The sequence below is a fragment of the Lynx canadensis genome, chromosome X (assembly GCF_007474595.2).
Source record: "Lynx canadensis isolate LIC74 chromosome X, mLynCan4.pri.v2, whole genome shotgun sequence".
Classification (NCBI taxonomy): domain Eukaryota; kingdom Metazoa; phylum Chordata; class Mammalia; order Carnivora; family Felidae; genus Lynx; species Lynx canadensis.
Genome location: NC_044321.2, coordinates 69,407,049 through 69,432,626, shown reverse-complemented (window position 1 = coordinate 69,432,626; position 25,578 = coordinate 69,407,049). Strand labels below are relative to the sequence as shown.

The 25,578-nt window shown below is 37.4% G+C and overlaps 1 long non-coding RNA gene across 1 annotated transcript; it reads right to left on the bottom strand.

Annotated features, from left to right (window-relative positions):
• Positions 1-7,677: 7,677 nt before the first annotated feature.
• LOC115507458 lies at positions 7,678-19,984 on the bottom strand. The gene is made up of 3 exons (XR_003966657.1): positions 19,904-19,984; positions 18,417-18,421; positions 7,678-7,690 (listed from the first exon to the last, which is right to left on the bottom strand). It is a non-coding gene; the product is annotated as an uncharacterized LOC115507458 (long non-coding RNA).
• Between the last annotated feature and the right edge of the window lie 5,594 nt (positions 19,985-25,578).

Genomic DNA, 25,578 nt, shown 5'->3' with positions numbered 1-25,578 from the left:
ATACCTACAGATTGAAAGTGAAGGGATGGAGAAAATTTAATCACAATAACGTATGTTGAAAGAAAGCCAGAGAAGCCATACTTATAACAGACAGGTAAGATTTTATATGAAAGAATGTAACAAGGTATGAAGAAGGGCGCTGTATCATAATAAAGGGGTATATCCAACAAGAAGATCTAACAATTGTAAACATTTATGCCCCTGTCTTGGAAGGAAGAATCCAAATATTTAAATAAATTAATAATAAACATAAAGAATGTCATTTGTAATAATACAATAATAGTAGGGGGTTTTGACACCCCACTTACAGTAATAGATCGCCTAAGGAGAACATCAACAAGGTATCAATGGCATTTAACTACACACTGGACTATGTGGACTTAACAGATATATTCAGAACATGTCATCCTAAAGCATCAGAATAAGTATTCTTTTTGAATGCACATGAGACATTTTCCAGAATAGGTCACAAATCAGGACTCAACAAATATAAAGTATTGAGATTATACTATGCATATTTTCTGACAACAACACTATGCAACTAAGAGCAGCCATAAGAAAAAATTAGGAAAGACCAAAGGAACATGGAAATTAAAGAACATCCTACTAAAGAATGAATGAGTTAACCAGAAAATTAAAGAAGAAATTAAAAAATACATGGAAGCAAGTGAAAATGAAAACACGATGGTCCAAAACCTTTGGGATGCAGCAAAAACACTCCTAAGAGGAATGTATTAGAAATACAGGCCTACCTCAAGAAGCAAGAAAAATCTCAAATAAATAACCTAACCTTGCACCTGTAGGAGCTAGAAAAGGAATAGTAAAGAGGCCAAAGCCAGAAGAAGATGGGAAATAATAAAGATTAGAATAGAAATAAGTATATAGAAAAAAAAAAAAACAATAGAACAGGTCAATGAAACTAGGAGCTAGTTCTTTTAAAAAATTAATAAAATTGATAAATCTATATGAAGACTTATCAAAAAAGAGAAAGGACCCAAATAAACAAACTCACAAATGACAGAGTTGGGATCACAGCAAACACCATAGAAATACAAAAAATTATAAGAAAATATCATGAAGAAATTTATGCCAAAAATTGGGGAATCATGGAGAAATGGATAAATTCCTAGAAACATCCAACCACCACAACTTAAACAGGAAGGAATAGAAAATTTGAACATGCCCATAACTAGCAAATAAATTGAATCACTTATCAAAAATCTCCCGAAGACAGATGTCCAGGGCCAAATGGCTTCCCAGGGGGAATTCTACCAGATATTTCAGGAAGAGGTGATAACTATTCTTCTCAAACTTTTCCAAAAGAAAAAAAAAAGGAAGTAAAACTTCCAAACTCATTCAAGGCCAACATTACCTTGATTCCAAAACCTGACAAAGAACCTAATAAAAAAGAGAATTATAGGCAAATATGACTGATGAACATGGATGCAAATATTCTCAACAAGGTACTAGCAAATCAAATGCAACAGCACATTAAAAGAATTATTCGCCACAATCACATGGGATGTATTCCTGAGCTACAAGGGTGATTCAATATTTGCAAATAAATCAAGGTGATATACCAATTAATAAAAGAAAGGATGATATTATCCTCTCAATAGATGCAGAAAAAGCATTTGACAAACTCCAGCATCCATTTTTGATAAAAAAGTAAAGATACAGGGATCATACCACAACATTATAAGGTCATATATGGAAGACCCAGAGGTAATATTCTAAATGGGCATAAACTGAGAGCTTTTCCTCTACAGTCAGAAACAAGATAGGGATGTCCACTCTCACTATAGTGATTTACCATAGTATTAGATGTCCTAGCGTCAGCAATCATACAACAAAAATAAATAAAAAGCATCAAAGTCACTGAGGAATAATCAAATGTCCCTATTTGCAGCTGATAAGATCCTTTGTATAGAAAACCTGAAAGACCCCCCAAAATTGCTAGAATTGATAACATGAATTCAGTAAAGTTGCAGGATGCAAATTTAATATACAGAAATCTGTTTCATTTCTGTATACCAATAGTGCAGCAGCAGAAAGAGAAATCAAGGGATCAATCCCATTTAAAATTGCACCAAAACCCATAAGATACCTAGGAATAAACTTAAGCAAACAGGTAAAAGATTTCTACTCTGGAAACTGTAGAACACTTATGAAGGAAATTGAAGATTACATAAAGAAATGGGAAAACATTCCATGCTCATGGATTGGAAGAATAAATACTGTTAAAATGCCTATACTACCCAGAGCAATCTACACATTCAATGCAATCCCTATGAAAATATCACCAGTAGTTTTCAGAGCAAGAATAAACTATTGTAAAATTTGTATGGAACCATAAAGGACATTGAGTAGCCAAGCAATCCTGAAAAAGAAAAGAAAAGCTGGAGGCCTCACAATTCTGGGCTTCAAGTTGTATTCCAAAGCTGTAATCATGAAGACAGTATGGTACTTGCATAAAAACTGACACATAGATCAATGGGAAATAATAGAAAACCCGGAAATGGACCCACAGCTGTGTGATCAACTAATCTTTGACAAAGCAGGGAAGAATATCCAAAGGAAAAAAGACAGTCTCTTCAACAAATGGTGTTGGGGAAACTAGACAGCAACATACACCAGAATGAAGCTGGACCACTTTCTTACAACATAAACAAAAATAAATTCAAAGTGGTTGAAAGACTTTAATGTGAGACAGCAATCCATCAAAATCCTAAGGGAGAATACTGACAGTAAACTTGGCTATAACAATTTCTTACTAGACACTTTTCAGAAGGCAAAGGAAACAAAAGCAAACATGAACTATTGAGACTTCATTAAGTTTAAAAGCTTTTGGAGGCTCCTGGGTGGCTCAGTCAGTTAAGCTTCCAACTTTGACTCAGGTCGTGATCTCACACCTCATGAGTTTCAGCCCCACGTAGGGCTCTGTGCTGACAGCTCAGAGCCTGGGGCCTGCTTAGGATTCTGTGTCTCCCTGTCTCTCTGCCCCTCCCCTGCTTGTGCTCTCTCTCTCTCAAAAAAAAAAAAAAAACATTAAAAAAATTAAGGATAAAAACTTTTGCACAGTGAAGGAAACAATCATTAAAATTAGAAGGGAACCTATGGAATAGGAGAAGATATTTGCAAATAAATACCTAATAATGAGACAGTATCTAAAATCTATGAAGAACGTATCAAATTCAACACCCATAAAACAAATGATCCAGTTAAGAAATGACCAGAAGACATGAATAGACACATTTCCAAAGAAGATAAACAGGTCACTATCAGACACATGGGAAGATGTTCAGCATCACTCATAATCAGGGAAATACAAATCAAAATTAAGATAAGATACCTCACCACATCTGTCAAATGGCTAAAATTAATAACACAGGAAACGACACACCTTGGCAAGGATCCACAGAAAGGGGAAACCCTCCAGCACTGTTGGTGGGAATGCAAACTGGTCCAACCAATCTGGAGTACAGTGTGGAATTTCCTCAAAAAGTCAAAAATAGAACTACCCTACAATACAGCAATTGCACTACCAGGTATTTATACACAGGATACAAAAATGCTGATTCAAAGGAGTGAATGCATCCTGATGTTTATATTGGTATTGTCAAAAATAACCAAATTATGAAAAGAGCCCAAATGTCCATTAGCAGATGAATAAAGAATTCTATATATGTAATTCTTTATATATTATATATTTTTTATACAATAATAAATAACCATATAATAAATATATCTATACTTATAAATTATTATAATTATATATTATAATTAATTCATATATTCATTCCATCATATGGAATATTACTCAGCCATCAAGAGAATGAAATCTTGCCATTTTCAAGAGGTAGAGGGAGTTAGAGTGTATTATGCTAAGCAGAGAAAGTCAGTCAGAGAAAGCAAATACAATATGATTTCAATCACATGTGGAATTAAAAAAATTTTTTAGATTGGTGGCCCAGAAGATGGTGGCATTGGAGGATGCTGGGCTCACCTTGACCTGCTGATCACTTAGATTCCACCCACAGCTGTCTAAATAACCCAGGAAACCGCCAGAAGACTAGCAGAATGGATTCCCTGGAGCCAAGTGTAGACAAGAGGCCCATGGAAGAGGGTAGGAAGGGTGAGGCGGTGCGAGCTACATGGACTGGTTTGAGGCAGCTAGGGCGGTGGAGGGGCAGCCCACCCAGCAAGGCGGAATCCCCGAGTCTAGCTTGCAAAAGAGGAGGGGCCAGATTCCATGAGTTCTGACAGGCAGTGGGACTTAACATCTGGAATGTTATAAGTCAACAGCTCTGCTCTGAGAGCAGGAGGGTGAGAGGAAAATGGGAGGGAGAGGTGTTAGGCCTTGGAAGACAGGGCTCATCTCAGTGGGGAACAAAGGCACTGGCAAGTGCTATCTCCCTCTCCCATTCCCAGACCGAAATCCCAAAGTGAACCAGTTCCCATCACCAAACTTGCTTGCACCATGCAAACACCCAGAGCCATGCTTCTGTGGATCCATCCAACTGACGGGTCTGCCTCCCTCCCTGTGCTGTAGGGCCCCTCCCACAGGGGACAACAGATGGCAAAGCTAGCTAAGCCTACCCCTCCCACCCTTGTGCAACTTGTGGATCCACCCTGGCTAATACGCCAGATCCCATCAAATCAGCACCACAAGCCTGGCAGTGTGCAAGTAGCCCAAACAAGGGCCATACCACTCCACAGTGAGTCCTGACCCTGGGAAAGGGAAAGGTAAGGTACACACCAGTCTGGCTGTGGCCCAGCCCACCAATACAAGTTACTCCAGACAGCACAGGGGAAGTGTCCTGCAGTTTGACACCACCCCAGGGACTACCCAAAATGACAAAACGGAAGAACTCTCCTCAAAAGAAACTCCAGGAAGTAGCAACAGCTAACCAATTTATCAAAAATGATTTAAGCAATATAACAGACCATGAATTTAGAATAATAGTCATAAAATTAATCACTGGGCTTGAAAAAAGCATAGAGGATAGCAGAGAACCTCTTGCTACAGAGATCAAGGGACTAAGAAATAGTCATGAGGAGCTAAAAAAAATGCTATAAATGATATGCAAAATAAAATGGAGGCAGCCATAGCACGGATTGAAGAGGCAGAGGAAAGAATAGGTGAAATAGAAGATAAAATTATGGAAAAAGAGGAAGCTGAGAAAAAGAGAGGTAAAAAAAATCCAGGAATATGAGGGGAGAATTAGAGAACTAAGTGATGGAATCAAACGGAACAATATCCGTACCATAGGAATGCCAGAAGACGAAAAGAGAGAGACAAATAGGCTGAAGGTATACTTGAACAAATCATAGCTGAGAACTTCTCTGATCTGGGGAAGGAAAAAGGCATTGAAATCAAAGAGGCATAGAGAACTCCTTCAGACGTAACTTGAATCAATCTTTTACATGACATATCATAGTGAAACTGGAAAAATACAAGGCTAAAGAGAAAATTCTGAAAGCAGCTAGAGATAAACAGGCTCTAACCTATAAAGGGAGACCCATAAGAGTAGGGTAAGACCTATCTACTGAAACTTGGCAAGCCAGAAAGGAATGGCAGGATATCTTCAATGTAATGAACAGAAAAAGTATGCAGCCAAGAACCCTTTATCCAGCAAGTCTGTCATTCAGAATAGAAGGAGAGATAAAGGTCTTCCCAGACAAACACTGAAGGAATTCATCACCACTAAAGCAGCCCTACGAGAGATCCTAAGGGGGATTCTGTGAGTGAAATGTTGCAAGGACCACAAAGTACCAGAGACATCACTACAAGCATGAAACCTACAGACATCACAATGACTCTAAGCCCGTATCTTTCTATAATAACACTGACTGTAAATGGACTAAATGTTCCAACCAAAAGACATAGGGTATCAGAATGGATAAAAAAAAACAGGATCCAACTATTTGCTGTCTACAAGAGACTCATTTTAGACCTGAGGAAACCTTCAGATTGCAAGTGAGGGGATGGAGAACTATCTACCATGCTAGTTGAAGTCAGAAGAAAGCTGGAGTAGCCATACTTATATCACACAAACTAGATTTTAAACTAAAGGGAGTAACAAGAAATGAAGAAGGGCATTATATAATAATTACAGGGTCTATCCATCAGGAAGAGCTAACAATTATAAATGTCTATGTGCCGAATATGGGATCACCCAAATATATAAAACAATTAATCACAAACATAAACAACCTTATTGATATGAATGTGGTAATTGCAAGGGACTTTAATACTCCACTTACAACAATGGATAGATCTAGGCACAGGATCAATAAAGAAACAAGGGCCCTGAATGATACATTGGACCAGATGGACTTGACAGATACATTAAAACTCTGCATCCCAAAGCAAAAGAATATACTTTCTTCTCGAGTGCACATGGAACATTCTCCAAGATAGATCACATACTGGATCACAAAACAGCCCTTCACAAGTATAAAAGAATTGAGATGATACCATGCACACTTTCAGACCACAATGCTATGAAACTTGAAATCCACTGCAGGAAAAAATCTGGAAAACCTCCAAAAGCATGGAGGTTAAAGAACACCCCACTAAAGAAGGAATGGGTCAACCAGGCAATTAGAGAAGAAATTAAAAAATATATGGAAACAAATGAAGATGAAAATACAACAATCTAAATGCTTTGGGTTGCAGCGAAGGCAGTCCTGAGAGGAAAATATATTGTGATCCAGGTGTATCTCAAGAAACAAGAAAATTCCCAAATACAAACTCTAACAGCACACCTAAAGGATAGAGAATCAGAACAGTAAAGACACCCCAAACCCAGTAGAAGGAGATAAATAATAAAGATCAGAGAAGAAATAAACAATATAGAATCTAAAAAAGGTGTAGAGCAGATCAATGAAACCAAGAGTTGGTTTTTTGGAAAAAAAAACAAAATTGATAAACCTCTAGCCAGACTTCTCAAAAAGAAAAGGGACATGACCCAAATAGATAAAATCATGAAAGAAAATGGAATTATGACAACCAATCCCTCAGAAATACAAGCAATTATCAGCGAATACTAGGAAAAATTATATGCCAGCAAACTGGACAACTTGGAAGAAATTGACAAATTCCTAAGCACCCACACATTTCCAAAACTCAAACAGGAAGAAATAGAAAACTTGAACAGACCTATAACCATCAAAGGGATTGAATCAGTTATCGAAAGTCTCCCAACAAATAAGAGTACAGGACCAGATGGCTTCCCTGGGGAATCTACCAGACATTTAAAGCAGAGATAATACCTATACTTCTCAAGCTGTTCCAAACAACAGAAAGGGAAGAAAAACTTCCAGACTCATTCTATGAATCCAGAATTACTTTGATTCCTAAACCAGACAGAGACCCAGTAAAAAAAATCAGAACTACAGGCCAATATCCCTGATGAATATGGATGCAAAAATTCTCAATAAGATACTAGCAAATCGAATCCAACAGCATTTAAAAAGAATTATTCACCATGATCAAGTGGGATTCATTCCTGGGATGCAGGGCTCGTTCAACATTCTCAAATCAATCAATGTGATACGTCACATTAATAAAAGACAAGAAAAGAACCATAGGATCCTGTCAGTTGATGCAGAAAAAAGCATTTGACAAAATTCAGCATCTTTTCTTAATAAAAACCCTCAAGAAAGTCGGGATGGAAAGAACATACTTAAACATCATAAAAGCCATTTATGAAAAGCCCACAGCTAATAACATTCTTAATGGGGAAAAACTGAGAGCTTTCCCCTGAGATCAGGAACATGACAGGGATGTCCACTCTCACCGCTGTTGTTTAACATAGCATTGGAAGTTCTAGCATCAGCAATCAGACAACAAAAGGAAATCAAAGGCATCAAAATTGGCAAAGATGAAGTCAAGCTTTTGCTTTTTGAAGATGACATGATGTTATACATGGAAAACCTGATAGACTCCACCAAAAGTCTGATAGAACTGATACATGAATTCAGCAACGTTGCAGGATACAAAATCAATGTCCAGAAATCAGTTGCATTCTTATACACTAATAATGAAGCAACAGAAAAACACATAAAGACACTGATCCCATTCACAATTGCACCAAGAATCTTAAAATACCTAGGAATAAACCTAACCAAAGATGTAAAAGATCTGTATGCTGAATAGTATAGAAAGCTTATGAAGGAAATTGAAGAAGATATAAAGAAATGGAAAAACATTCTGTGCTCATGGATTGGAAGAATAAATATTGTTAAAATGTTAATACTACCTAAAGCATTCTACACATTCAATGCAATCCCAATCAAAATTGCACCAGCATTCTTCTAGAAGCTAGAACAAGCAATCCTAAAATTTGTATGGAACCACAAATGACCCCGAAGAGCCAAAGTAATTTTGAAGAAGAAGAACAAAGCGGGAGACATCACAATAACAGATGTTAGCCTCTACTACAAAGCTATTATCATCAAGACAGCATGGTATTGGCACAAAAACAGACAGAGACCAATGGAATAGAATAGAAATCCCAGAACTAGACCCACAAAAGTATGGCCAGCTAATCTTTGACAAAGCAGGAAAGAATATCCAATGGAAAAATGATAGTCTCTTTAACAAATGGTGCTGGGAGAACTGGATAGCACCATGCAGAAGAATGAAACTAGACCACTTTCTTACACCATTCACAAAAATAAACTCAAAATGGATACAGGACCTGAATGTGACAGGAAACCATCAAAACCCTAGAGGAGAAAGCAGGAAAAGACTTCTCTGACCTCAGCTGTAGCAATCTTTTACTTGACACATCCCCAAAGGCAAGGGAATTAAAAGCAAAAATGAACTCTTGGGGCCTCATGAAGATAAAAGCCTTCTGCACTGCAAAGGAAACAATCAACAAAACTAAAAGGTAAGCAACGGAATGGGAAAAGATATTTGCAAATGACATATCGGACAAAGGGCTAGTATCCAAAATCTATGAAGAACTCACCAAACTCCACACCCGAAAAACAAATAATCCAGTGAAGAAATGGGCAGAAAACATGAATAGACACTTCTCTGAAGAAGACATCCAGACGGCCAATAGCCACATGAAAAGATTCTGAACATCACTTCTTATCAGGGAAATACAAATCAAAACCACACTGAGATACCACCTCACACCAGTCAGAGTGGCTAAAATGAGAAATCAGGAGACTATAGATGCTGGCAAGGATGTGGAGAAATGGGAACCCTCTTGCACTGTTGGTTGGAATGCAAACTGGTGCAGCCGCTCTGGAAAACTGTGTAGAGGTTCCTCAAAAAATTAAAAATAGATCTACCCTATGACCCAGCAATAACACTGCTAGGAATTTACCCAAGGGATACAGGAGTACTGATGCATAGAGCAATTGAACCCCAATGTTTATAGTAGCACTTTCAACAATAGCCAGATAATGGAAAGAGCCTAAATGTCCATAAACTGATGAATGGATAAAGAAATTGTGGCTTATATATACAATGGAATACTACTTGGCAATGAGAAAGAATGAAATCTGGTCTTTTGTAGCAATGTGGATGGAACTGGAGAGTGTTATGCTAAGTGAAATAAGTCATAGAGAGAAAGACAGATTCCATATGTTTTCACTCTTATGTTAATCCTAAGAAACTTAACAGAAGATCATTGGGGAGGGAAAGGTAAAAAAAAGGTTAGAGAGAGAGGGAGTCAAAACATAAGAGACTGTTAAAAACTGAGTACAAACTGAGGGTTGAATGGGGGGTGGGAGAGAGGGGTGGGTGGGTATTGAGGTGGGCGTCTGTTGGGATGATCACTGGGTGTTGTATGGATACCAATTTGACAATAAATTTCATATTAAAAAATAAATATTTTTTTGCATTTATTCATTTTTGAGAGACAGAGAGAGACAAAGCACAAGCAGGGGAGGGGCAAAGAAGGAGGGAAACACAGAATCGGAAGCAGACTCCAGGCTCTGAGCTGTCAGCACAGTTGGATGCTCAACTGACTGTGCTACCCAGGTGCCCCTCATATGTGGAATTTTAGAAACTAAACAGATGAACATAGGTGTAGGAAGGGAAAAAAAGAGAGGGAGGTGTACCATAAGATACTGTTAACTATTGAGAACAAACAAGGTTTCTGGAGTGGAGTAGGGTGGTGATGGGCCAAATGGGTGATGTCTATTAAGGAGGGCAGTTGTTGTGATAACCAGTGGATGTTATATGTAAATGATGAATCACTATATTCTACTCCTGAAACCAAAAACAAAGCAAATGAAGAAAAAACAACTTTAAAATTTTAAATAATAAAAAAGTCATAAAAGATTAATTTGAGAGACATGTGACTCTTCCTTTCAACTTGAACATAGAGGCCAATGTAGGATTATTTGTTGGCTTAGTTTCAATGTTGTTGTGTCTCAGTGAATAGGGAGGTCTGAGGAGAGGAAGAAAGATGATGGAACATCCAGTCAGTGGAGCAGTCAGCACATACACAACATTTTTGATTTGTTTTGTTTTGAGTACGTTTGACACACAATGTTACATTAATTTCAGGTGTGCAACATAGTGATTAGACAAGTTTATATTTTATGTTATGTTCACCACAAGTTTAGCTACTATCTGTCCCCATACATTGCTACTACAATATCACTTACCACATTCCCCATGCTGTGCCTTTTATTCACATGATTTATTTATTCCATACCTGGAAAACTGTATCTCCCACTCCCCTTCACCTATTTTCCCTTTACCCTCAATCCCCTCCCCCCTGACAACTATCAGTTTGTTCTATTTATAGGTCTGATTCTGCCTTTTCTTTTTCTTTTTGTTCATTTGATTTTTCAAATTTTAGATTCCACTTATGAGTGAAATAAATAGAATTTTTCTACTCTGACTTATTCACTTAACATAATATCTTTGAGGTCCATCTATGTTGTCTCTAGTGGCACAATCCTGCTCTTTTTTATGGCTGTGTAGTATTTTAGTATTTGTGTGTATATATATATATATATATATATATATATATATCATTCCTTCCTCATACATTTGTTCATTGTTGAACACTTGGGTTACTTCCATATCTTACTCTTGTAAATAATGTTGCAATAAAGCAGGGGTCTATATATCTTTTTTAAATTAGTGTTTTTATTTTATTTGTTTAAATACCCAATAGTGGAATCACTGGATTATATAGTATTTATACTTATAATTTTTGGAAGAATCTCCCTACTATTTTACACAGTGACTGTGTAAGTATACATTGCCACTTACAGTGTATGAGTGTTCCTTTCTCTCCACATTTTTGCTAACACTTGCTATTTCTTGTCCTTTTTATTTTAGCCACTTTTACAGGTATCAGGTGATACCTCATTGTGGTTTTTACATTTTCCTGAAGATTAGTGACGTTGGGCACCTTTTCATGAGAACACAGACAATATCTATTGTTTGTTGTGTTATATGGGTGCAGTTCATGGAGCCCAAAACAATTACAATGTTAATATCAAAGATCACAAATCACCATAACACATACACTAATGAAAATGTTTGAAATATTGTGAGAATTACTAAAATGTGACACAGAGACATGAAATGAGCAAATGTGATTGGAAAAATTGTGCTGATAGACTTGCTCAAAACAAGGTTGCAGAAGCATCCAATTTGTAAATGCAATATCTGCAAAGTGCAACAAAGTGAAACACAATAAAACAACATATGCCTGTACTTAGAGTAGTCAAATTCATAGAGACAGAAAGTAAAATAGTGTTTTCCAGAGAATAGAGGTAAGGGGAAATGGGAGTTATTGTTTAATGGGTATAGAATTTCAGTATAGAGAGATGAAAATCTTCTGGGATTGATTGTAGTGATGGCTGCACAACAATATATTTAATGCCACTGAACGAGACACTCCCTTGATGATTTTGAAATAAGTAGATGTTTAGGAATCACTGTTCTAAAGGTACCCCTCATAGGGGTGCCTGGGTGGCTTAGTTGATTAAGCATCCAACTCTGGATTTAGCCTCAGGTCATGATCTCACATTTCATGACTTTGTGTCCCACATCAGGCTCTATGCTGATGAGGGTGCAGAGCCTGCTTGGAATTCTCTCTCTCCCTCTCTCTCTGCCCTGTCTCCATGCACACACACGCTGTCTCAAAATAAATAAATAAAAACTATAAAAAAATATAAAGTTATCCCTCTTAAATCCCTTCAGCTGAGAAACTTAAAAGATCCTTGAAAATAGCAGAAGGGAGAGGGTTAGCAGTGGGATGTGAAAGAAGACCTCTTTTGCCACCGAGACTCAAATAAATGCCTTCTGTCAGAGCCATGTGGTGTTCTTTTTTTTAATTTTTTTTTCTTCAACGTTTATTTATTTTTGGGACAGAGAGAGACAGAGCATGAACGGGGGAGGGGCAGAGAGAGAGGGAGACACAGAATGGGAAACAGGCTCCAGGCTCTGAGCCATCAGCCCAGAGCCTGACGCGGGGCTCGAACTCACGGACGGCGAGATCGTGACCTGGCTGAAGTCGGACGCTTAACTGACTGCGCCACCCAGGCGCCCCGAGCCATGTGGTGTTCTAAAAGTCATTGGCAAAGAACCTATCTCAGCTAGAATGAAAATTGACATTTTATGTTTTGTAGCACTGGTCATATCTGACAGATGTCATTTTGGATTTTCTTATGAATGCCATTTGCTCTTTCCAACTCTATGGCTCCTGGTTTTGGCCTGAAGCATTCTCTGAAAACAGTGTATAGCTTGGGTCCAAAATTGTCTACGACCCACTTTGAAAGCCAAATGTTGATTTCTCTGTCAATTGCAAAGTATTTTCACTAATGTTAAATGCCCTTCTATTTGAATTACTTCTGACTTACATAAATTAGAAAAACTTTTAACTCTAATCGGAAAATTTTGCACCAAATAAGTTGGCAAAGACCTAATGCAAGTTGAAACACTGTGAAGACAAAATTAGTTTTTTTTTTTAAATCACTGCCTAGAACATTCTAATTTTTAAAAAAATCCATCAACAAATTTACCTAGCACCAAGAACTATCCCTAGGCAAAACTGTAGTCATAATTTCACCTCATCTTTTTTTTCTGTTTTTATCTTCTTATTTTTGAGTGCTCTAATTCCATCTGTTTCATTAGTACCTACTATTTAGAATGCCATGTATTTTCACAATGGGCAAAACTACTTCATGTTATCACTTACTCAGGATCAGTATATATATAAAACTAGTATTTAAAGAGAAGACTTTCTGGACAGTTTAATTAATTGAAAGGAATGATTTACTAAAGGTTGAAGTTTAAGTACCACAAGAAGTATCCAGGAAGGGAGAGAGTTAAGGGATGAGAAATCGTTTTCAAGTATTTCTCAAGTCATACTATACACCCAAGTAGTCTAACCATAAAGATGACCCCACTATCACTTTCTTTGACCATAATTTTACTATCTTGCACTCATTTCAACTGAGCAATTCCTCAATCAAGTTCTTATATGTTTTGTTTTTAGAAGTATTTATTAGCCAAAAAGATATCAAGAATTTCTTTTAATGCCAGTCTGGTTGGGTCATAGGGGAAAAGAAACATGCTTTTATCTCCACTCCCATTTATTCTTTTAAATCTCATTTTCTAGGAAGAAAACATTCTATTCTTTTTCAAGGTTTCTAAGAGGCAGATAGTGCCTCAAGGAGTCTTTGAATCTCATCCAAACTCTATGTGTCACCATACTACTGAAAACCCCAGTATTTAAAATTGGGGACAAACTTTTAAAAATCGGTGCTCATTTGCAAATTTTTATCTAAATATAATGGTATCTTTGTGGGATTGTTAATCTTAAAAAATATTCTTTTTGTTTTCTTTTTAAGGCTTTGTTCTGAAAGTTTCTTCCAAAATCAAGGAACATTTAAATAATAATGATTATTTATATAATTGGTATTCCTTTATCACTTAGACAAGAACTTTATATCTATCAACATTGTCCTAAGATTTACTCTGAACAGTAAAAAGAATTGGTTATTCAAATGGAACTGTATTATATTTCCCAAACCATTGGATCTCTTTCTCTCATCAAGTTCTTCTACTCTATTTATTTATTTATTTACAAAAATTTTAATGTTTATTTATTTTTGAGAGAGAGCATGCACTGGTGGGGTAGAGGTACAGTAAGAGGGAGACAGAGAATCCAAAGCAGGCTCTGCACTATCTGGCCTCATATGGGGCTTGAACTCACAAACCATGAGATCATGATCTGAGCTGAAGTCAGATGCTCAACCAACTGAGCCACATAGGTGCCCCCCATAATTTTTTTTTAAGTTTTTATTTATTTTTGAGAAAGAGAGAGAGTGCAAGTGTTGGAGAGGCAGAGAGAGAGAGAGAGAGAGAGAGAGAGAGAGGGAACCAAGCAGGCTTCCTACTGTCAGCACAGAGTCTAATATGGGGCTCCATATCATGAACTGTGAGATCATGACCTGGGACAAAATCAAGAATCAAACGCTTAACTGACTGAAACAGCCAGGCACTCCTTACCCCCCACCCCCCCGCCATAATTTAAAATGTTGCTATTTGGTCCATGGAAAATAAAATTTGCACATAATGATTATTAATCATGGTATAGAGAGAAATAATTAATTGTACCAAAGCCAAAGCTCAGACTATTTACTATTAGAACTTATATTTGTATATTATAGGAAGCAGGTTAGTCCATTTGAAAATATCTTTTACAGATAATTTAGGTAGTTAAACTTGTTGGCAAATATTTTAATTCTATGCCTTTTTTGTTTTTGTTTTTGTTTTGTTTTGTTTTTAATATATGAAATTTATTGTCAAATTTGTTTCCATACAACACCCAGTGCTCATCCCAAAAGGTGCCCTCCTCAATACCCATCACCCACCCTCCCCTCCCTCCCACCCCCCATCAACCCTCAGTTTGTTCTCAGTTTTTAACAGTCTCTTATGTTTTGGCTCTCTCCCACTCTAATGCCTTTTTAAAAACCGTTTTTCTCTCGAGTATCTATCTTCTTTATTCAGTTTATCTTTCTTATTGGAATATTATCACATTTTTCTAGGACACTAAAAACTACAAGTTTAATTTATAGCATTGTAGAACCTGATGAAAATATGATAAAAGGGATGTCAGATGATTTAGTAAAAATCAACTTAGGGAACACATTTCAACTGCATAAATATGGTCATTTTTTAACAAAAAAATTCAGTTGGGTAAATAAAAAGCAAGGATGAACTTGTTTACCTCAGAATATTTTAATCATTGAATATATATTTAACTGCTGGTAGATCACCTAACACTTTTCTAATAAACCGCTTTATTAATATACTTTCTATTTTGTAATATTAATATCTCTGATAGCTAAAGAGACTCTGATACCAGTTATTTTTTATTGGTTTGTTTACTGGTTTGTTACTTTTTATGTAACTTTTTCTTGACGCATAATTGACATACAACATCCTATAATGATTGGTACAAACTAATAATTTTCTATTTTTATATATTGCAAAATGACCACAATAAGCCTAGCTAACATCCATCACCATACATAGTTATATATATTTTTTTCTGTGATGAGAACTTTTAAGATCTACTCTCTTAGCAACTTTCAAGCATGCAATAGAGTATTATTAACTATAGTTGAGTGAGCTTGGGCTCAGCTTTAGGAGGCCCTCTTTGTGTGTATGTGCTAAGAAACCAACACTGAGTCTGCTCACTGGCTCCTCTCTAACTGCTCATCTACATGGTGTTTTCCCACCACCCACTCCTCTGCCTGCTCTTCCTGAGTTAACTTCCTTCTGGACCCTTTAAGGCTGCCAGACCCTTTCTGAAGCAGAGGGCCTGCCCAAAGTTAGTCCTTTGTACTTCCCTTTCCTGAAAGAGTCTCACAGCATTTTTCTTTAAAGTCTTCATTTTTTGGGGGAGGAGAGGCCAACATGGTAGAGAAGTAGGGGTTTCTGAAGTTCCCTCCTCTCTCAAACAAAGCAGTGTTGAAGCCAAAAGACTTTAAAGTCTAAGAGTCTGGGAGGCAAAGAGACAGAGTTAATTCCAGGGGCCAACCAGGACAAACTGACAGGCCATAGGTGCATGATTGTGAATTGGGAGAGATAAAACGAATGGAGGGGAGGTATCCTCTTCTGGGGAGAAACAAAGGGAAGAGAAAGAGAGGCTGGGGAAGCATAGGACTGTATCTGGACAAGAGAAAAACCACTGACTGGGATAGAGAAAGATTCAATTTCTAACTGAGGGACTTTTTCTGGACTGGGGCTGCCTGCCCTGATCACACAACTGGGGAGGGGAGCCAGGCCCGGGCTCCGTGGCTAGGTTAGGGGCACAGTCTGCAGTAGGAGAAAGTTATCCCTTCCTTGGAGGGCCATGAGAAGAGGGGTTATATCCACTCAAAAAGACAAAGACTGCCTGTGCCCACCAGCCAGAGACCATATATCGGAAGGTGAGGAGTGGCACTCCCCCAATACCAGAGTGCACAGAGCGGGAGTTTGAATCTCAGCCAAGTGCAGGACACAGGAGCCCATGGAGTGGGACAAACAACCTTGTTTGTGCCCACAGCACAGTGAGGATAACTTGAACAGAGTGGTTTGGGATACTGGTCCATGGAGGAGGGACGCTGTGGGGGTGGGGGGTGATCGCCATTTTTCTCTCTATTATTGCATCCACACAACTCCTGAAACAGAATGCTATGGGCACCAGTGACAGTCACAACAAAGTTTGTTACAATGAGAGGCAAGGCCGACCGATTGGGACCAACACTCTTGATAAGAGTGCAGCCTCGAACAGCTGGGGTACAGAGTTTTTAAAGCTGATCACATCGTTTAATCATTACCTGGGAACAGAACAGAGAAACAGTTCCCAGATGAGTTAGAAACAGTTGCCAGATGAGTTAGAAACAGTTGCCTAATGAGGTGTTTATTTTAGACTTTCTGCCTCTAAGTTGCAACCAGTGGATCTCCTTGACCTTGCCTTTGATGCTCTTTTCTTTGAACTTTTGTTTCCTTCATTGGTAAAGCCTAATTTACAAGAGTAAAAGCAAGGCTGTTATCTTTTGACCTTCAGTGTCAGAACAAAGCTGTTATTTTTCAAGCTAAGCATTAGCCCTACACTACAATTTAACCCTTACACTATCACCAACAAGGTGGGGCTTCAGGGAACGGATAGCAGGCCCACAGTGGAGGTGGAACCCGCCTACACCAAACCACACCTCTCCACACCTGGTAACTGTGTATCTACTAAAGCAGGAATGACACTGATGAACCAGACAGCCCCTCTTCCAGACCAGCGCTTTTGCATTGTCTGGTTTAATTATTGGACAATTCTTATTATATAGATACATTATTCCTTCCTTATCTCCTTCTTATCTCTTCCCTCCTCTCCTCAGTTACTCTGGCTGTTGGTTTGTTTAAGCAGACATATTTAATACATTCTCTTGATACATGTTCTATACCTCCTTCTTTATTTTACTTTCTCTCTCTCTGTATTAAGCCATATAGTTTCTCTGTCTAGTCAATTTTCTTTTCTTTTTCTCTGCCTCCCTCTTTATTGTCCTTACTGTCCCTCTGGATTAAGCCATATAGTTTCTCCATCTGGTCAATTTTTATCTTTTTTTCTTTTTCCCCACCCCTGTCATTTCTCTCTTTGTATGGGATAAGGCCTCTTCCATCCGAAAAGCCTCCACCCTGTTGTGTACTTGTAGCTGGTGATTCTGTTTTGTTTTTGCTTTTGTTTGTGTCCTTGCATGTTTTTGTTTTCTGTTTGTTTTTTGTTTGTTTGTTTGTTTACCTTTCCAGGGCTACTTCAACAAACAAATCTAAGCACACTTGGTGGAGTTTCCAAAATGTCACTACAGTAGGGAGATAAAGGAACAAGCCACAACAACAGAGCAAGTAACACTGCCCAAAAAACACGCCCTGAATGTCCAGGCCCTGGACAATGTAGGACCCTTCTTTAATATAGCAGTGCTCAAAGATGCAGGGTACATAATAAGCTTTTAAAATACATAAGGGACAGAAAACTAACCAAAATGATGAAATGGAAGAATTCTCCACAAAAGAATTTCCAGGGAGAAATGATAGCAAAAGAATTGCTCAAAACAGATAGACACAATATAACTGAATAAGAATTTAGAATAATAGTCATAAGATTAATCACTGGACTTGAAAAAAACACAGAAGACAGCAGAGAATCTATTGCAGCAGAGATCAAGGAACTCAAAATAGTCATGATGAATTAAAAAATTCTGTAAATAAGGTGGCAAATTAACTAGAGGTAGTGACAGCACGGATTGAGGAGGCAGAGAGGAGAATAGGTGAAATAGAAGATAAAATTATGAAAAAGACAAAGCTGAGAAAAAGAGAGATACAAAAATTCTGGATCATGAGGGGGAGAATTATAGAACTAAGTGATTCAATGAAAAGGAACAATATCTGTATCATAGGAGTTCCAGAAGAAGAAGAGAGAGAGAAAGGGTTTGAAGGTATACTTGAACAAATAACAGCTGAAAAATTCCCCAACTGGGGAAGGAAACAGGCATTGAAATCCAGGAGACACAGAGAACTCCCTTCAGATGTAACTTGAAATAATCTTCTTCATGATATATCATAGTAAAACTGGCAAAATACAAAGATGGAGAATTCTGAAAGCAGCTAGTGATAAACAGGACTTAACCTACAAGGGTAGACACATAAGGGTAGTAGCAGACCTATCTACTGAAACTTGTCAGGCCAGAAAGGAGTGGCAGGAAATTTTCAATATGCTGAATAGGAAACACTTGCAGTCAAGAATCCTTTATCAGGCAATCCTGTCATTCAGAATAGAAGGAGAGATTAAGATTTTACCAAACAAAAACTGAAGGAATTTATCACCACTAAACCAGCCCTACAAGAGGTCCTAATGAGGACTCTGTGAGTGGAAGGTTGCAAAGACCAAAAAGGACCAGAGACATCACTACAAGCACGAAACCTACAGATAACACAATGACCCTACACCCATATCTTTCAATAATAACACTGAACGTAAATGGACTAAATGCTACAATGAAAAGACATAGGATATAAAGATGGATAAAAAACAGGACTCATCTATTTGCTGTCTACAAGAGACTCATTTAGACCTCAGGACATCTTCGGATTGAAAGTGAGGGGATGGAGAACAATATATCATGCTACTGGAGGTCAAAATAAAGCTGGAGTAGCCATACTTATATCAGACAAACTAGATTTTATTTTTTTATTTTTTTTATATATATGAAATTTATTGACAAATTGGTTTCCATACAACACCCAGTGCTCATCCCAAAAGGTGCCCTCCTCAATACCCATCACCCACCCTCCCCTCCCTCCCACCCCCCATCAACCCTCAGTTTGTTCTCAGTTTTTAACAGTCTCTTATGCTTTGGCTCTCTCCCACTCCAGACAAACTAGATTTTAAACTAAAGGTTGTAACAAGGATGAAGAAGGGCATTATATAACAATTACGGAGTCTATCCATCAAGAGGAGCTAACAATTATAAATGTTTATGTACCAAATTTGGAGCACCCAAATATATAAAACAATTAAAACATAAGCAATCTTATTCAAAAGAATGTGGTAATTGCAGGGGACCTGAATACCCCACTAATAGCAATGGACAGGTCATCTAAAATCAATAAATAAGCAATGGCCCTGAATGATACACTGGATCAGATGGACTTGACAGATATATTTAGAAGTTTTCATCCTAAAGCAACAGAATGCAAATTCTTCTCGAGTGCACATGGAACATTCTCCAAGATAAATGACATACTGGGTCACAAAAAAGCCCTCGATAAATATAAAAGAATTGTGATCATACCATGCACACTTTCAAATCACAGTGCAATGAAACTTGAAATCAACCACAGGAGAAAGTATGGAAAACCTCCAAAAACATGGAGGCTAAGGAACATACTACTAAAGATTCAATGAGTCAACCAGGCAATTAAAGAACAAATTAAAAAATATATGGAAACATGGGTTGCCTGGGTGGCTCAGTCAGTGTAGCGTCCGACTTCGGCTGAGGTCATGATCTCACCATCTGTGAGTTCGAGCCCCGCATCGGGCTCTGTGCTGACAGCTCAGAGCCTGGAGCCTGCTTCGGATTCTGTGTCTCCCTCTTTCTCTGCCCCTCCCCTGCTCATGCTCTGTCTGTCTCTCTGTCAAAAATAAACATTAAAAAATTTAAAAAAATATATGGAAACAAATGAAAATGAAAATACAACAATTCAAAACCTTTGGGATTCAGCAAAGGCAGTCCTAAGACGAAAATACATTGCAATCCAGGTCTATGTCAAGAAACAAGAAAAATCCCCAATACAAAATCTAACAGCACACCTAAAGGAACTAGAAGCAAACAGCAAAGAAAGCCCAAGGCCAGCAGAGAAGAGGAATAGTAAAGATTAGAGCATAAATAAACAATATAGAATCCAAAAACACAGTAGAACAGATCAATGAAACTAAGAGTTGGTTTTTTGAAAAAATAAACAAAATTGATAAACCCCTAGCCAGACTGCTCAAAAAGAAAAGAAAGAAGACCCAAATAGATAAAATCATGAATGAAGATGGATTTATTACAACCAATCCCTCAGAAATACAAGCAATTGTAAGAGAATACTATGAAAACTTATATGCCAACAAACTGGACAACCTGGAAGAAATGGACAAACTCCTAAACACCCACACACTACTAAAACTCAAACAGGAAGAAATGGAAAACGTGTACACACCCATAACTAGTGAAGAAATTTAATCAGTTCAATTTCCCAGCAAATAAGAGTCCTGGACCAGATGTCTTCCTGGGGGAATTATACCAGATTTAAAGCATAATTAATACCTATCCTTCCCAAGCTGTTACAAAAATAGAAATGGAAGGAAAGCTTCCAGACTCCTTCTATGAAGCCAGCATTACCTTCATTCCCAAACCAGATAGAAACCCAACAACAACAAAAAAAGAGAACTACAGGCTAATATCCCTGATGAACACGGAGGCAAAATTTCTCAACAAGATACAAGTAAATTGAATTCAACAGCATATAAAAAGAATTATACACTGTAATCAAATGTGATTCATTCCCAGGCTGCAGGCCTGGTTCAATATTCACAAATCAGTGTATGTGATACATCACATTAATAAAAGACAGGATAAGAACCATATGATCCTCTCAATAGATGCAGAAAAAGCATTTGACAAAATGCAACATTCTTTCTTAATAAAAACCCTCAAGAAATTTGAGAGCTTTTCCTCTGAGATCAGGAACATTACAGGGATGTCCTCTCTCACCACTGTTGTTTAATATAGTAAGTCCTAGCATCAGCAATAAGAAAACAAAATGAAATAAAAGGCATCAAAATTGGCAAAGAAGAAGTCAAACTTTCACTTTTTGCAGATGACTTGATACTCTACATGGAAAACCTGACAGACTCCACCAAAAGACTCCTAGAACTGATACATGAATTCAGCAAAGTCGCTGGGTACAATATCAATGTAGAGAAATTGGTTGCATTTTTATACACCAATAATGAAACAACAGAAAGAGAGATAAAGAAGCTGATCCAATTTACAATTGCACCAAAAACCATAAAACTCCTAAGAATAAACTTAACCAAAAATGTAAAAGATCTGTATGCTGAAAACTATAGAAATACTATGAAGGAAATTGAAGAAGACACAAAGAAATTGAAAAACATTCCATGTTCATGGACTGGAAACATAAATATTGTTAAAATGTCAATACTACCCAAAGCAATATACACATTCAATGCAATTCCAATGAAAATTGCACTGGCATTCTTCTCAATGCTAGAACAAGCGATCCTAAAATATGTATGGGACCACAAAAGACCCCAAAGAACCAAGGTAATATTAAAGAAGAAAACCAAAGCGGGAGGCAGCACATTCCCAGACCTTAGCCTCTACTACAAAGCTATAATCATGAAGACAGTATGGTATTGACACAAAAACAGACACATAGACCAATGGAATAGAATAGAGAACCCAGAACTGGACCCACAAATGTATGGCCAGCTAATCTTTGACAAAGCAAGAAAGTATCCGATGGAAAAAAAAGACAATCTCTTTAGCAAATGGTGCTGGGAGAACTGAGCAGCAACCTACAGAAGAAAGAAACTAGACCACTTTCTTACACCATACCCAAGAATAAACTCAAAATGGATGAAAGACCTAAATGTGAGACCCGAAAGCTTCAAATCCATAGAGGAGAAGGCAGACCATAATCTTTTTGACCTCAGCCACAGCAATGTCTTCCTCAACACATCTCCAAAGGCAAGGGAATTAAAAGCAAAAATGAACTATTGGGACCTCATCAAGATAAAAAGCTTCTGCACTGCAAAAGAAACAATCAACAAAACTGAAAGGCAACTGACAGAATGGGAAAAGATATTTGCAAATGACATATTGCATAAAGGACTAGTATCCAAAATCTATAAAGCACTTACCAAACTCAACACCCAAAGAAACCAATAATCCAGTGAAGAACTGGGCAGAAGACATGAATATACACTTTTCCAAAGAAGACATCCAGATGGCCAACAGACACATGAAAAGATGCTCAAAGTCGCTCATCATCAGGCAAATACAAATCAAAGCCACACCAAGATATCACCTCATACTGGTCAGAATGGCTAAAGTGAATAAATCAGGAAACTATAGATGTTGGTGAGAACGTGGAAAAATGGGAGCCTTCTTGCACTATTGGTAGGAATGCAAACTGGTACAGCCGCTCTGAGAAACTGTGTGGAGTTTCCTCAAAAAATTAAAAATAGAACTACTCTATGACCCAACAATAGCACTACTGGGAATTTACCCAAGGGATACAGGAGTGCTGATGCATAGGGGCACATGTACGCCAATGTTTATAGCAGTACATTCAACAATAGCCAAATTACAAAAAGAGGCTAAATGTCCATGAACTGATGAATGGATAAGGAATATGTAGTTTATATACACAATAGAATACTACTTGGCAATGAGAAAGAATGAAATCATGCCATCTGCTGCAATGTGGATGGAACTGGAAAGTATTATGCAGAATGAAATGAGTCACTCAGAAATGGACAGATATCATATGTTTTCACTTATATGTGGATCTTGAAAAACTTAACAGAAGACGATGGGGTAGGGGAGGGGGAAAATAATTACAAACAGAGGGAAGGAGGCAAACGAAAGAGACTTTTAAATACAGAGAACAAACTGAGAGTGGATTGGGGGTTTGGGGGAAAGGCGAAAATGGGTGATGGGCATTGAGGTGGGCACTTTGGATGAGCACTGGCTGTTGTATGTAAGCCAATTTGACAATAAATTATATTTAAAATCTATAGTTGATATGCTGTGTATTAAATCACAGAACTTATTTTATAACGGTAAGTTTGTACCTTTGTATTCCCTTCACCATTTGTCCCATCCCCCACTTCCTACCTCTGGCAGTCGTCATTCAACTGTTCTCTGTATCTATGAGCTTGTGTGTGTGTGTGTGTGTGTGTGTGTGTGTTTTAATTTTTAGATTCTTCATTTTAGTGAGATTATATGGTATTTGTCTTTCTCTGACTTATTTCATTTAGCATAATTCCCTCAAGTTACATCTATGTTGTTGCAAATGACAAGATGTCATTTTTTTTGTGACTGAATAATGTTCCGTTTTATATACATGCTACATTTTCTTAACCCATTCATCCATCATGGACAAGATTTTATATATATATATATATATATATATATATATATATATATATATATATATAAAATATTTTTTCATATATATATCATATATTTTCTTTATCCATTCATCAGCTGATGGACTTTGAGTGCTTTTCATGATTGGCTATTGTTGATAATGTTGCTATAAACATCAGGTTGTATGTGCTTTTCCAAATCAGTATTTTTGTATCCTGTATGGAAAATACCTCATAGTGCAATTGCTGGGTTTTAGGGTAATTGTATTTTTAAACTTTTGAGGAACCTCCATACTGTTTTCCAAAGTGCCTGCACCAGTTTACACTCCATCAACAGTGTAAGAGCGTTCCTCTTTCTCTGAATCCTCACCAACACCTGTTGCTTCTTGTGTTGTTAATTTTTAGCCATTCTGAGAAGTGTGAGGTTGTATCTCATCTTAATTTTGATTTATATTCCCCTGATGATAAGTGATGTTGAGCCTCTTTTCATGTGTTTGTTATCCATCTGGATGTCTTCTTTGGAAAAATGTCTATTCATGTCTTCTGTTAATTTCTTAACTGGATTATTTGGTTTTTGGGTGTTTAGTTTGATAAGTTCTTTATAGATTTTGGATGCTACCCTTTATCAGATGTATCATTTGCAAATATCTTCTGCCATTCCATAGACTGCCTTTTCATTTTGTTGACTGTTTCCTTTTCTGTGCAGAAGTTTTTACTTTGATGAAGTTCCAATAGGTGACTTTTGCTTTTGTTTCCCTTGCCTCAGGAGACATATCTAGTAAGAAGTTTGCTATGGCCACGGTCAAAGAGATTACTACCTGTATTCTTTCTAGAAATGTTATGGTTCCCTCTCTCACATGTAGGTCTTTCATCCAATTTGAATTTATTTTTTTGTATTGTATAGGAATAAAGTGCTCCTGTTTCATTGTCTTCCATATTGCTGTCCACTTTTCACAGCTCCATTTGTTGAAGAGACTGTCTTTTTTCCATTGGATATTCTTTCCTATTTGTTTGACCATATAGTTGTGGGTTCATTTCTGGGTGTTCTATTCTGTTTCATTGATCTATGTGTTTGTTTTTGTGCCAATAGCATCCTGTTTTCATGACAACAGCCTTGTAATGTAGCTTGAAGTCCAAAATTTTGATGCCTTCAACACTGTTTTTCTTTTTCAAGATTGCTTTGGCTATTTTGGGTCTTTTGTGGTTCCATACAAATTTTAGGGTTGTTTGTTCTTGCTTTGTGAAAAATGCTGGTGATATTTTGATAGGGATTGCATTAAATGTGCAGATTTCTGGGACACCTGGGTGACTCAGTTGGTTAAGCATCCGACTTTGGCTCAGGTCATGATCTCATGGCTCATGGGTTCGAGCCACATGTTGGACTCTATGCTGACAACTTGGAGCCTGGACCCTGCTGAGGATTTTGTGTCTCCTTCGCTCTCTGCACCTCCCCTGCTTGTGTTCTGTCTCTCTCTCTCTCAAAAATAAATAAACATTAAAAACATTTTTTTAATGTGCAGATTTCATTGGGTAGTATAGACATTTGAAAAATATTTGGTCTTCCAATCCTTGAGCATGGAATGTTTTTCCATCTCTATCTTTCATGTTCAGTTTCCTTCATAAGTGTTCTACAGGTTCAGAGTACAGATCTTTTACCTCTTTGGTTACATTTATCCCTGGGTATCTTATGGTTTTTGGCATAATTATAAATCAAAATGATTCCTTGCTTTCTGTGTCTGCTGCTTCATTACTGATGTATAGAAATGCAACATAATTCTGTACATTGATTTTATATCCTGAGACTTTTCTGAATTTTGTGTACAACTTCTAGCAATTTTTTGGTGGAATCATTTATGGGTTTTTTTTTTTTTTTTTTTTT